The sequence below is a fragment of the Prorops nasuta genome, unplaced genomic scaffold, assembly GCF_024137725.1.
Source record: "Prorops nasuta isolate Cenicafe-Biocafe unplaced genomic scaffold, Cenicafe_Pnas_1.2 PNAS00016, whole genome shotgun sequence".
NCBI lineage: Eukaryota > Metazoa > Arthropoda > Insecta > Hymenoptera > Bethylidae > Prorops > Prorops nasuta.
Genome location: NW_027116813.1, coordinates 4884549 through 4899057, shown reverse-complemented (window position 1 = coordinate 4899057; position 14509 = coordinate 4884549).

The following is a 14509-nucleotide window of genomic DNA, read 5'->3' as shown; positions in this document are numbered from 1 at the left end:
AGGAGCTAAAGTAACTCACTTGGGGTCAGGGAGTACTTACATGGGACTAGGGTAACTCACTTGGGGTCAGGGAGTACTTCTATAGGAGCTAAAGTGATTCACTTGGGGTCAGGGAGTTCTTATATAGGGGGTAGGGTAACTCATTTGGGGTCAGGGAGTACTTATATGGGACTAGGATAACTCGCTTTAGGTCAGGGAGTACTTATATGGTACTAGGGTAACTCACTTGGTCGTCAGGGAGTACTTATATGGAACCAGGGTAACCCACTTGGTGTCAGGGAGTACTTATAAAGGGGCTAGGGTAACTCATTTGGGGTCAGGGATTACTTATATGGGACTAGGGTACATCACTTGGGGTCAGGGAGTACATCTATAGGAGCTAAAGTAACACACTTGGGGTCAGGGAGTACTTATATAAGACTAGGGTAACTCATTTAGGGCAAGGAGTACTTATTTGGGACTAGGGTAACTCACTTGGGGTCAGGGAGTACTTATATGCTACTAGGGTAACACACTTAGGGTCACGGAGTACTTATATGGAACTAGGGTAACTCACTTGGGGTCAGGGAGTACATCTATAGGAGCTAAAGTAACACACTTGGGGTCAGGGAGTACTTATATAAGACTATGGTAACTCATTTAGGGCAAGGAGTACTTATTTGGGACTAGGGTAACTCACTTGGGGTCAGGGAGTACTTATATAGGACTAGGGTACCATACTTGGGGTCAGGGAGTACTTATATGGGACTTGGGTAACTCACTTGGGTTCAGGGAGTACTTATATGGGACTAGGGTAACTCGCTTTAGGTCAGGGAGTACTTATTAATACTAGGGTAACTCACTTGGTGGTCAGGGAGTACTTATATGGAACCAGGGTAACCCTCTTGGTGTCAGGGAGTACTTATAAAGGGGATAGGGTAACTCATTTGGGGTCAGGGAGTACTTATATGGGCCTAGGTTAACTCACTTAGGGTCAGCGAGTACTTATAAAGGGGCTAGGGTAACTCATTTGGGGTCAGGCAGTACTTATAAAGGCCTAGGGTAACTCACTTGGGGTCAGGGAGTACTTATATGATACTAGGGTAACTCACTTGGGATCAGGGAGTACTTATATGCGACTAGGGTAACTCACTTGGGGTCAGGGAGTACTTATATGATACTAGGGTAACTCACTTGGGGTCAGGGAGTACTTATATGCTTCTAGGGTAACTCACTTAGGGTCACGGAGTACTTATATGGAACTAGGGTAACTCACTTGGTGTCAGGGAGTACATCTATAGGAGCTAAAGTAACTCACTTGGGGTCAGGGAGTACTTATATGGGACTAGGGTAACTCACTTGGGGTCAGGGAGTACTTCTATAGGAGCTAAAGTGATTCACTTGGGGTCAGGGAGTACTTATATAGGGGGTAGGGTAACTCATTTGGGGTCAGGGAGTACTTATATGGGACTGGGGTAACTCACTTGGGGTCAGGGAGTACTTATAAAGGGGCTAGGGTAACTCACTTGGGGTCAGGGAGTACTTATATGGGACTAGGGTAACTCACTTGGGGAAAGGGAGTACTTTTAAAGGGGCTAGGGTAACTCACTTGTGGGCAGGGAGTACTTATATAGGAGCTAAAGTGACTCACTTGGGGTCAGGGAGTACTTATATGGGACTAGGGTAACTCATTTGGGGTCTGGGAGTACTTAAATGGGACTAGGGTAACTCACTTGGGGTCAGGCATTACTTATAGAGGGGCTAGGGTAACTCACTTGGGGTCAGGGAGTACTTATATGGGACTTGGGTAACTCACTTGGGTTCAGGGAGTACTTATATGGGACTAGGGTAACTCGCTTTAGGTCAGGGAGTACTTATTAATACTAGGGTAACTCACTTGGTGGTCAGGGAGTACTTATATGGAACCAGGGTAACCCACTTGGTGTCAGGGAGTACTTATAAAGGGGATAGGGTAACTCATTTGGGGTCAGGGAGTACTTATATGGGCCTAGGTTAACTCACTTAGGGTCAGCGAGTACTTATAAAGGGGCTAGGGTAACTCATTTGGGGTCAGGCAGTACTTATAAAGGCCTAGGGTAACTCACTTAGGGTCAGGGAGTACTTATATGGGACTAGGGTAACTCACTTGGGGTCAGGGAGTACTTATATGATACTAGGGTAACTCACTTGGGATCAGGGAGTACTTATATGCGACTAGGGTAACTCACTTGGGGTCAGGGAGTACTTATATGATACTAGGGTAACTCACTTGGGGTCAGGGAGTACTTATATGGGACTAGGGTAACTCACTTGGGGTCAGGGAGTACTTCTATAGGAGCTAAAGTGATTCACTTGGGGTCAGGGAGTACTTATATAGGGGGTAGGGTAAGTCATTTGGGGTCAGGGAGTACTTATATGGGACTAGGGTACATCACTTGGGGTCAGGGAGTACTTATATGGGACTAGGGTAAATCATTTGGGGTCTGGGAGTACTTAAATGGGACTAGGGTAACTCACTTGGGGTCAGGGATTACTTATATGTGACTAGGGTAACTCACTTGGGGTCAAGGAGTACTTCTATAGGAGCTAAAGCGATTCACTTGGGGTCAGGGAGTACTTATATAAGGGGTAGGGTAACTCATTTGGGTCAGGGAGTACTTCTATAGGAGCTAAAGTAACTCACTTGGTGTCAGGGAGTACTTATATGGGACTAGGGTAACTCATTTAGGGCAGGGAGTACTTATTTGGGACTAGGGTAACTCACTTGGGGTCAGGGAGTACTTATATGGGACTAGGGTAACTCACTTGGGGTCAGGGAGTACTTATAAAAGGGCTAGGGTAACTCACTTGGGGCAGGGCGAACTTATTTGGGACTAGGGTAACTCACTTGGGGTCAGGGAGTACTTATAAAGGGGCTAGGGTAACTCATTTGGGGTCAGGTAGTACTTATATGGGACTAGGGTACCTCACTTGGGGTCAGGGAGTACTTATATGGGACTAGGGTAACTCACTTGGGGAAAGGAGTACTTATAAAGGGGCTAGTGTAACTCACTTGTGGGCAGGGAGTACTTATATAGGAGCTAAAGTGACTCACTTGGGGTCAGGGAGTACTTATATGGGACTAGGGTAACTCATTTGGGGTCTGGGAGTACTTAAATGGGACTAGGGTAACTCACTTGGGGTCAGGGATTACTTATAAAGGGGCTAGGGTAACTCACTTGGGGTCAGGGAGTACTTATATGGGACTTGGGTACGCCACTTGGGTTCAGGGAGTACTTATATGGGACTAGGGTAACTCGCTTTAGGTCAGGGAGTACTTATATAATACTAGGGTAACTCACTTGGTGGTCAGGGAGTACTTATATGGAACCAGGGTAACCCACTTGGTGTCAGGGAGTACTTATAAAGGGGCTAGGGTAACTCATTTGGGGTCAGGGAGTACTTATAAAGGCCTAGGGTAACTCACTTAGGGTCAGGGAGTACTTATATGGGACTAGGGTAACTCACTTCGGGTCAGGGAGTACTTATATGATACTAGGGTAACTCACTTGGGATCAGTGAGTACTTATATGCGACTAGGGTAACTCACTTGGGGTCAGGGAGTACTTATATGATACTAGGGTAACTCACTTGGGGTCAGGGAGTACTTATATGCTTCTAGGGTAACTCACTTAGGGTCACGGAGTACTTATATGGAACTAGGGTAACTCACTTGGTGTCAGGGAGTACATCTATAGGAGCTAAAGTAACTCACTTGGGGTCACGGAGTACTTATATGGAACTAGGGTAACTCACTTGGGGTCAGGGAGTACATCTATAGGAGCTAAAGTAACACACTTGGGGTCAGGGAGTACTTATATGGGACTAGGGTAACTCGCTTTAGGTCAGGGAGTACTTATATAATACTAGGGTAACTCACTTGGTGGTCAGGGAGTACTTATATGGAACCAGGCCACTTGGTGTTAGGGAGTACTTATAAAGGGGCTAGGGTAACTCATTTGGGGTCAGGGAGTACTTATATGGGCCTAGGTTAACTCACTTAGGGTCAGCGAGTACTTATAAAGGGGCTAGGGTAACTCATTTGGGGTCAGGCAGTACTTATAAAGGCCTAGGGTAACTCACTTAGGGTCAGGGAGTACTTATATGGGACTAGGGTAACTCACTTGGGGTCAGGGAGTACTTATATGATACTAGGGTAACTCACTTGGGATCAGGGAGTACTTATATCCGACTAGGGTAACTCACTTGGGGTCAGGGAGTACTTATATGATACTAGGGTAACTCACTTGGGGTCAGGGAGTACTTATATGCTTCTAGGGTAACTCACTTAGGGTCACGGAGTACTTATATGGAACTAGGGTAACTCACTTGGTGTCAGGGAGTACATCTATAGGAGCTAAAGTAACTCACTTGGGGTCACGGAGTACTTATATGGAACTAGGGTAACTCACTTGGGGTCAGGGAGTACATCTATAGGAGCTAAAATAACACACTTGGGGTCAGGGAGTACTTATATAAGACTATGGTAACTCATTTAGGGCAAGGAGTACTTATTTGGGACTAGGGTAACTCACTTGGGGTCAGGGAGTACTTATATAGGACTAGGGTACCATACTTGGGGTCAGGGAGTACTTATATGGGACTTGGGTAACTCACTTGGGTTCAGGGAGTACTTATATGGGACTAGGGTAACTCGCTTTAGGTCAGGGAGTACTTATTAATACTAGGGTAACTCACTTGGTGGTCAGGGAGTACTTATATGGAACCAGGGTAACCCTCTTGGTGTCAGGGAGTACTTATAAAGGGGATAGGGTAACTCATTTGGGGTCAGGGAGTACTTATATGGGCCTAGGTTAACTCACTTAGGGTCAGCGAGTACTTATAAAGGGGCTAGGGTAACTCATTTGGGGTCAGGCAGTACTTATAAAGGCCTAGGGTAACTCACTTGGGGTCAGGGAGTACTTATATGATACTAGGGTAACTCACTTGGGATCAGGGAGTACTTATATGCGACTAGGGTAACTCACTTGGGGTCAGGGAGTACTTATATGATACTAGGGTAACTCACTTGGGGTCAGGGAGTACTTATATGCTTCTAGGGTAACTCACTTAGGGTCACGGAGTACTTATATGGAACTAGGGTAACTCACTTGGTGTCAGGGAGTACATCTATAGGAGCTAAAGTAACTCACTTGGGGTCAGGGAGTACTTATATGGGACTAGGGTAACTCACTTGGGGTCAGGGAGTACTTCTATAGGAGCTAAAGTGATTCACTTGGGGTCAGGGAGTACTTATATAGGGGGTAGGGTAACTAATTTGGGGTCAGGGAGTACTTATATGGGACTGGGGTAACTCACTTGGGGTCAGGGAGTACTTATAAAGGGGCTAGGGTAACTCACTTGGGGTCAGGGAGTACTTATATGGGACTAGGGTAACTCACTTGGGGAAAGGGAGTACTTTTAAAGGGGCTAGGGTAACTCACTTGTGGGCAGGGAGTACTTATATAGGAGCTAAAGTGACTCACTTGGGGTCAGGGAGTACTTATATGGGACTAGGGTAACTCATTTGGGGTCTGGGAGTACTTAAATGGGACTAGGGTAACTCACTTGGGGTCAGGCATTACTTATAGAGGGGCTAGGGTAACTCACTTGGGGTCAGGGAGTACTTATATGGGACTTGGGTAACTCACTTGGGTTCAGGGAGTACTTATATGGGACTAGGGTAACTCGCTTTAGGTCAGGGAGTACTTATTAATACTAGGGTAACTCACTTGGTGGTCAGGGAGTACTTATATGGAACCAGGGTAACCCACTTGGTGTCAGGGAGTACTTATAAAGGGGATAGGGTAACTCATTTGGGGTCAGGGAGTACTTATATGGGCCTAGGTTAACTCACTTAGGGTCAGCGAGTACTTATAAAGGGGCTAGGGTAACTCATTTGGGGTCAGGCAGTACTTATAAAGGCCTAGGGTAACTCACTTAGGGTCAGGGAATACTTATATGGGACTAGGGTAACTCACTTGGGGTCAGAGAGTACTTATATGATACTAGGGTAACTCACTTGGGATCAGGGAGTACTTATATGCGACTAGGGTAACTCACTTGGGGTCAGGGAGTACTTATATGATACTAGGGTAACTCACTTGGGGTCAGGGAGTACTTATATGCCTCTAGGGTAACTCACTTAGGGTCACGGAGTACTTATATGGAACTAGGGTAACTCACTTGGTGTCAGGGAGTACATCTATAGGAGCTAAAGTAACTCACTTGGGGTCAGGGAGTACTTATATGGGACTAGGGTAACTCACTTGGGGTCAGGGAGTACTTCTATAGGAGCTAAAGTGATTCACTTGGGGTCAGGGAGTACATATATAGGGGGTAGGGTAAGTCATTTGGGGTCAGGGAGTACTTATATGGGACTAGGGTACATCACTTGGGGTCAGGGAGTACTTATATGGGACTAGGGTAAATCATTTGGGGTCTGGGAGTACTTAAATGGGACTAGGGTAACTCACTTGGGGTCAGGGATTACTTATATGGGACTAGGGTAACTCACTTGGGGTCAAGGAGTACTTCTATAGGAGCTAAAGCGATTCACTTGGGGTCAGGGAGTACTTATATAAGGGGTAGGGTAACTCATTTGGGTCAGGGAGTACTTCTATAGGAGCTAAAGTAACTCACTTGGTGTCAGGGAGTACTTATATGGGACTAGGGTAACTCATTTAGGGCAGGGAGTACTTATTTGGGACTAGGGTAACTCACTTGGGGTCAGGGAGTACTTATATGGGACTAGGGTAACTCACTTGGGGTCAGGGAGTACTTATAAAAGGGCTAGGGTAACTCACTTGGGGCAGGGCGAACTTATTTGGGACTAGGGTAACTCACTTGGGGTCAGGGAGTACTTATAAAGGGGCTAGGGTAACTCATTTGGGGTCAGGTAGTACTTATATGGGACTAGGGTACCTCACTTGGGGTCAGGGAGTACTTATATGGGACTAGGGTAACTCACTTGGGGAAAGGAGTACTTATAAAGGGGCTAGTGTAACTCACTTGTGGGCAGGGAGTACTTATATAGGAGCTAAAGTGACTCACTTGGGGTCAGGGAGTACTTATATGGGACTAGGGTAACTCATTTGGGGTCTGGGAGTACTTAAATGGGACTAGGGTAACTCACTTGGGGTCAGGGATTACTTATAAAGGGGCTAGGGTAACTCACTTGGGGTCAGGGAGTACTTATATGGGACTTGGGTACGCCACTTGGGTTCAGGGAGTACTTATATGGGACTAGGGTAACTCGCTTTAGGTCAGGGAGTACTTATATAATACTAGGGTAACTCACTTGGTGGTCAGGGAGTACTTATATGGAACCAGGGTAACCCACTTGGTGTCAGGGAGTACTTATAAAGGGGCTAGGGTAACTCATTTGGGGTCAGGGAGTACTTATAAAGGCCTAGGGTAACTCACTTAGGGTCAGGGAGTACTTATATGGGACTAGGGTAACTCACTTCGGGTCAGGGAGTACTTATATGATACTAGGGTAACTCACTTGGGATCAGTGAGTACTTATATGCGACTAGGGTAACTCACTTGGGGTCAGGGAGTACTTATATGATACTAGGGTAACTCACTTGGGGTCAGGGAGTACTTATATGCTTCTAGGGTAACTCACTTAGGGTCACGGAGTACTTATATGGAACTAGGGTAACTCACTTGGTGTCAGGGAGTACATCTATAGGAGCTAAAGTAACTCACTTGGGGTCACGGAGTACTTATATGGAACTAGGGTAACTCACTTGGGGTCAGGGAGTACATCTATAGGAGCTAAAGTAACACACTTGGGGTCAGGGAGTACTTATATGGGACTAGGGTAACTCGCTTTAGGTCAGGGAGTACTTATATAATACTAGGGTAACTCACTTGGTGGTCAGGGAGTACTTATATGGAACCAGGCCACTTGGTGTTAGGGAGTACTTATAAAGGGGCTAGGGTAACTCATTTGGGGTCAGGGAGTACTTATATGGGCCTAGGTTAACTCACTTAGGGTCAGCGAGTACTTATAAAGGGGCTAGGGTAACTCATTTGGGGTCAGGCAGTACTTATAAAGGCCTAGGGTAACTCACTTAGGGTCAGGGAGTACTTATATGGGACTAGGGTAACTCACTTGGGGTCAGGGAGTACTTATATGATACTAGGGTAACTCACTTGGGATCAGGGAGTACTTATATCCGACTAGGGTAACTCACTTGGGGTCAGGGAGTACTTATATGATACTAGGGTAACTCACTTGGGGTCAGGGAGTACTTATATGCTTCTAGGGTAACTCACTTAGGGTCACGGAGTACTTATATGGAACTAGGGTAACTCACTTGGTGTCAGGGAGTACATCTATAGGAGCTAAAGTAACTCACTTGGGGTCAGGGAGTACTTATATGGGACTAGGGTAACTCACTTGGGGTCAGGGAGTACTTCTATAGGAGCTATAGTGATTCACTTGGGGTCAGGGAGTACTTATATAGGGGGTAGGGTAACTCATTTGGGGTCAGGGAGTACTTATATGGGACTAGGGTAACTCACTAGGGGCCAGGGAGTACTTATAAAGGAGCTAGGGTAACTCAATTTGGTGTCAGGGAGTACTTATATAGGACTAGGGTACCATACTTGGGGTCAGGGAGTACTTATATAGGACTAGGGTACCATACTAGGGGTCAGGGAGTACTTATAAAGGGGTTAGGGCTTCTCACTTGGGGTCAGGGAGTACTTATATAGGGGGTAGGGTAAATCATTTGGGGTCAGGGATTACTTATATGGGACTAGGGTAACTCGCTTTAGGTCAGGGAGTACTTATATGGTACTAGGGTAACTCACTTGGTCGTCAGGGGGTACATATATGGAACCAGGGTAACCCACTTGGGGTCAGGGAGTACTTATATAGGACTAGGGTACCATACTTGGGGTCAGGGAGTACTTATAAAGGGGCTAGGGCAACTCACTTGGGGTCAGGGAGTACTTATATGGGAATAGGGTAACTCACTTGGGGTCAGGGAGTACTTATATAGGAGCGAAAGTAACTCACTTGGGGTCAGGGAGTACATATATAGGAGCTAAAGTAACTCACTTGGGGTCAGGGAGTACTTACATGGGACTAGGGTAACTCACTTGGGGTCAGGGAGTACTTCTATAGGAGCTAAAGTGATTCACTTGGGGTCAGGGAGTTCTTATATAGGGGGTAGGGTAACTCATTTGGGGTCAGGGAGTACTTATATGGGACTAGGATAACTCGCTTTAGGTCAGGGAGTACTTATATGGTACTAGGGTAACTCACTTGGTCGTCAGGGGATACATATATGGAACCAGGGTAACCCACTTGGGGTCAGGGAGTACTTATATAGGACTAGGGTAACTCACTAGGGGTCAGGGAGTACTTATAAAGGGTCTAGGCAAACTCAATTTGGTGTCAGGGAGTACTTATATAGGACTAGGGTACCATACTTGGGGACAGGGAGTACTTATAAAGGGGTTAGGGCATCTCACTTGGGGTCAGGGAGTACTTATATAGGGGGTAGGGTAAATCATTTGGGGTCAGGGATTACTTATATGGGACTAGGGTAACTCACTTGGGTTCAGGGAGTACTTATATGGGACTAGGGTAACTCGCTTTAGGTCAGGGAGTACTTATATAATACTAGGGTAACTCACTTGGTAGTCAGGGAGTACTTATATGGAACCAGGGTAACCCACTTGGTGTCAGGGAGTACTTATAAAGGGGCTAGGGTAACTCATTTGGGGTCAGGGATTACTTATATGGGACTAGGGTACATCACTTGGGGTCAGGGAGTACATCTATAGGAGCTAAAGTAACACACTTGGGGTCAGGGAGTACTTATATAAGACTAGGGTAACTCATTTAGGGCAAGGAGTACTTATTTGGGACTAGGGTAACTCACTTGGGGTCAGGGAGTACTTATATGCTACTAGGGTAACACACTTAGGGTCACGGAGTACTTATATGGAACTAGGGTAACTCACTTGGGGTCAGGGAGTACATCTATAGGAGCTAAAGTAACACACTTGGGGTCAGGGAGTACTTATATAAGACTATGGTAACTCATTTAGGGCAAGGAGTACTTATTTGGGACTAGGGTAACTCACTTGGGGTCAGGGAGTACTTATATAGGACTAGGGTACCATACTTGGGGTCAGGGAGTACTTATATGGGACTTGGGTAACTCACTTGGGTTCAGGGAGTACTTATATGGGACTAGGGTAACTCGCTTTAGGTCAGGGAGTACTTATTAATACTAGGGTAACTCATTTGGTGGTCAGGGAGTACTTATATGGAACCAGGGTAACCCTCTTGGTGTCAGGGAGTACTTATAAAGGGGATAGGGTAACTCATTTGGGGTCAGGGAGTACTTATATGATACTAGGGTAACTCACTTGGGGTCAGGGAGTACTTATATGCTTCTAGGGTAACTCACTTAGGGTCACGGAGTACTTATATGGAACTAGGGTAACTCACTTGGTGTCAGGGAGTACATCTATAGGAGCTAAAGTAACTCACTTGGGGTCAGGGAGTACTTATATGGGACTAGGGTAACTCACTTGGGGTCAGGGAGTACTTCTATAGGAGCTAAAGTGATTCACTTGGGGTCAGGGAGTACTTATATAGGGGGTAGGGTAACTCATTTGGGGTCAGGGAGTACTTATATGGGACTGGGGTAACTCACTTGGGGTCAGGGAGTACTTATAAAGGGGCTAGGGTAACTCACTTGGGGTCAGGGAGTACTTATATGGGACTAGGGTAACTCACTTGGGGAAAGGGAGTACTTTTAAAGGGGCTAGGGTAACTCACTTGTGGGCAGGGAGTACTTATATAGGAGCTAAAGTGACTCACTTGGGGTCAGGGAGTACTTATATGGGACTAGGGTAACTCATTTGGGGTCTGGGAGTACTTAAATGGGACTAGGGTAACTCACTTGGGGTCAGGCATTACTTATAGAGGGGCTAGGGTAACTCACTTGGGGTCAGGGAGTACTTATATGGGACTTGGGTAACTCACTTGGGTTCAGGGAGTACTTATATGGGACTAGGGTAACTCGCTTTAGGTCAGGGAGTACTTATTAATACTAGGGTAACTCACTTGGTGGTCAGGGAGTACTTATATGGAACCAGGGTAACCCACTTGGTGTCAGGGAGTACTTATAAAGGGGATAGGGTAACTCATTTGGGGTCAGGGAGTACTTATATGGGCCTAGGTTAACTCACTTAGGGTCAGCGAGTACTTATAAAGGGGCTAGGGTAACTCATTTGGGGTCAGGCAGTACTTATAAAGGCCTAGGGTAACTCACTTAAGGTCAGGGAGTACTTATATGGGACTAGGGTAACTCACTTGGGGTCAGGGAGTACTTATATGATACTAGGGTAACTCACTTGGGATCAGGGAGTACTTATATGCGACTAGGGTAACTCACTTGGGGTCAGGGAGTACTTATATGATACTAGGGTAACTCACTTGGTGTCAGGGAGTACATCTATAGGAGCTAAAGTAACTCACTTGGGGTCAGGGAGTACTTATATGGGACTAGGGTAACTCACTTGGGGTCAGGGAGTACTTCTATAGGAGCTAAAGTGATTCACTTGGGGTCAGGGAGTACTTATATAGGGGGTAGGGTAAGTCATTTGGGGTCAGGGAGTACTTATATGGGACTAGGGTACATCACTTGGGGTCAGGGAATACTTATATGGGACTAGGGTAAATCATTTGGGGTCTGGGAGTACTTAAATGGGACTAGGGTAACTCACTTGGGGTCAGGGATTACTTATATGGGACTAGGGTAACTCACTTGGGGTCAAGGAGTACTTCTATAGGAGCTAAAGCGATTCACTTGGGGTCAGGGAGTACTTATATAAGGGGTAGGGTAACTCATTTGGGTCAGGGAGTACTTCTATAGGAGCTAAAGTAACTCACTTGGTGTCAGGGAGTACTTATATGGGACTAGGGTAACTCATTTAGGGCAGGGAGTACTTATTTGGGACTAGGGTAACTCACTTGGGGTCAGGGAGTACTTATATGGGACTAGGGTAACTCACTTGGGGTCAGGGAGTACTTATAAAAGGGCTAGGGTAACTCACTTGGGGCAGGGCGAACTTATTTGGGACTAGGGTAACTCACTTAGGGTCAGGGAGTACTTATAAAGGGGCTAGGGTAACTCATTTGGGGTCAGGTAGTACTTATATGGGACTAGGGTACCTCACTTGGGGTCAGGGAGTACTTATATGGGACTAGGGTAACTCACTTGGGGAAAGGAGTACTTATAAAGGGGCTAGTGTAACTCACTTGTGGGCAGGGAGTACTTATATAGGAGCTAAAGTGACTCACTTGGGGTCAGGGAGTACTTATATGGGACTAGGGTAACTCATTTGGGGTCTGGGAGTACTTAAATGGGACTAGGGTAACTCACTTGGGGTCAGGGATTACTTATAAAGGGGCTATGGTAACTCACTTGGGGTCAGGGAGTACTTATATGGGACTTGGGTACGCCACTTGGGTTCAGGGAGTACTTATATGGGACTAGGGTAACTCGCTTTAGGTCAGGGAGTACTTATATAATACTAGGGTAACTCACTTGGTGGTCAGGGAGTACTTATATGGAACCAGGGTAACCCACTTGGTGTCAGGGAGTACTTATAAAGGGGCTAGGGTAACTCATTTGGGGTCAGGGAGTACTTATAAAGGCCTAGGGTAACTCACTTAGGGTCAGGGAGTACTTATATGGGACTAGGGTAACTCACTTCGGGTCAGGGAGTACTTATATGATACTAGGGTAACTCACTTGGGATCAGTGAGTACTTATATGCGACTAGGGTAACTCACTTGGGGTCAGGGAGTACTTATATGATACTAGGGTAACTCACTTGGGGTCAGGGAGTACTTATATGCTTCTAGGGTAACTCACTTAGGGTCACGGAGTACTTATATGGAACTAGGGTAACTCACTTGGTGTCAGGGAGTACATCTATAGGAGCTAAAGTAACTCACTTGGGGTCACGGAGTACTTATATGGAACTAGGGTAACTCACTTGGGGTCAGGGAGTACATCTATAGGAGCTAAAGTAACACACTTGGGGTCAGGGAGTACTTATATGGGACTAGGGTAACTCGCTTTAGGTCAGGGAGTACTTATATAATACTAGGGTAACTCACTTGGTGGTCAGGGAGTACTTATATGGAACCAGGCCACTTGGTGTTAGGGAGTACTTATAAAGGGGCTAGGGTAACTCATTTGGGGTCAGGGAGTACTTATATGGGCCTAGGTTAACTCACTTAGGGTCAGCGAGTACTTATAAAGGGGCTAGGGTAACTCATTTGGGGTCAGGCAGTACTTATAAAGGCCTAGGGTAACTCACTTAGGGTCAGGGAGTACTTATATGGGACTAGGGTAACTCACTTGGGGTCAGGGAGTACTTATATGATACTAGGGTAACTCACTTGGGATCAGGGAGTACTTATATCCGACTAGGGTAACTCACTTGGGGTCAGGGAGTACTTATATGATACTAGGGTAACTCACTTGGGGTCAGGGAGTACTTATATGATTCTAGGGTAACTCACTTAGGGTCACGGAGTACTTATATGGAACTAGGGTAACTCACTTGGTGTGAGGGAGTACATCTATAGGAGCTAAAGTAACTCACTTGGGGTCAGGGAGTACTTATATGGGACTAGGGTAACTCACTTGGGGTCAGGGAGTACTTCTATAGGAGCTAAAGTGATTCACTTGGGGTCAGGGAGTACTTATATAGGGGGTAGGGTAACTCATTTGGGGTCAGGGAGTACTTATATGGGACTAGGGTAACTCACTAGGGGCCAGGGAGTACTTATAAAGAGCTAGGGTAACTCAATTTGGTGTCAGGGAGTACTTATATAGGACTAGGGTACCATACTTGGGGTCAGGGAGTACTTATATAGGACTAGGGTACCATACTAGGGGTCAGGGAGTACTTATAAAGGGGTTAGGGCTTCTCACTTGGGGTCAGGGAGTACTTATATAGGGGGTAGGGTAAATCATTTGGGGTCAGGGATTACTTATATGGGACTAGGGTAACTCGCTTTAGGTCAGGGAGTACTTATATGGTACTAGGGTAACTCACTTGGTCGTCAGGGGGTACATATATGGAACCAGGGTAACCCACTTGGGGTCAGGGAGTACTTATATAGGACTAGGGTACCATACTTGGGGTCAGGGAGTACTTATAAAGGGGCTAGGGCAACTTACTTGGGGTCAGGGAGTACTTATATGGGAATAGGGTAACTCACTTGGGGTCAGGGAGTACTTATATAGGAGCGAAAGTAACTCACTTGGGGTCAGGGAGTACATATATAGGAGCTAAAGTAACTCACTTGGGGTCAGGGAGTACTTATATAGGACTAGGGTACCATACTTGGGGTCAGGGAGTACTTATATGGGACTTGGGTAACTCACTTGGGTTCAGGGAGTACTTATATGGGACTAGGGTAACTCGCTTTAGG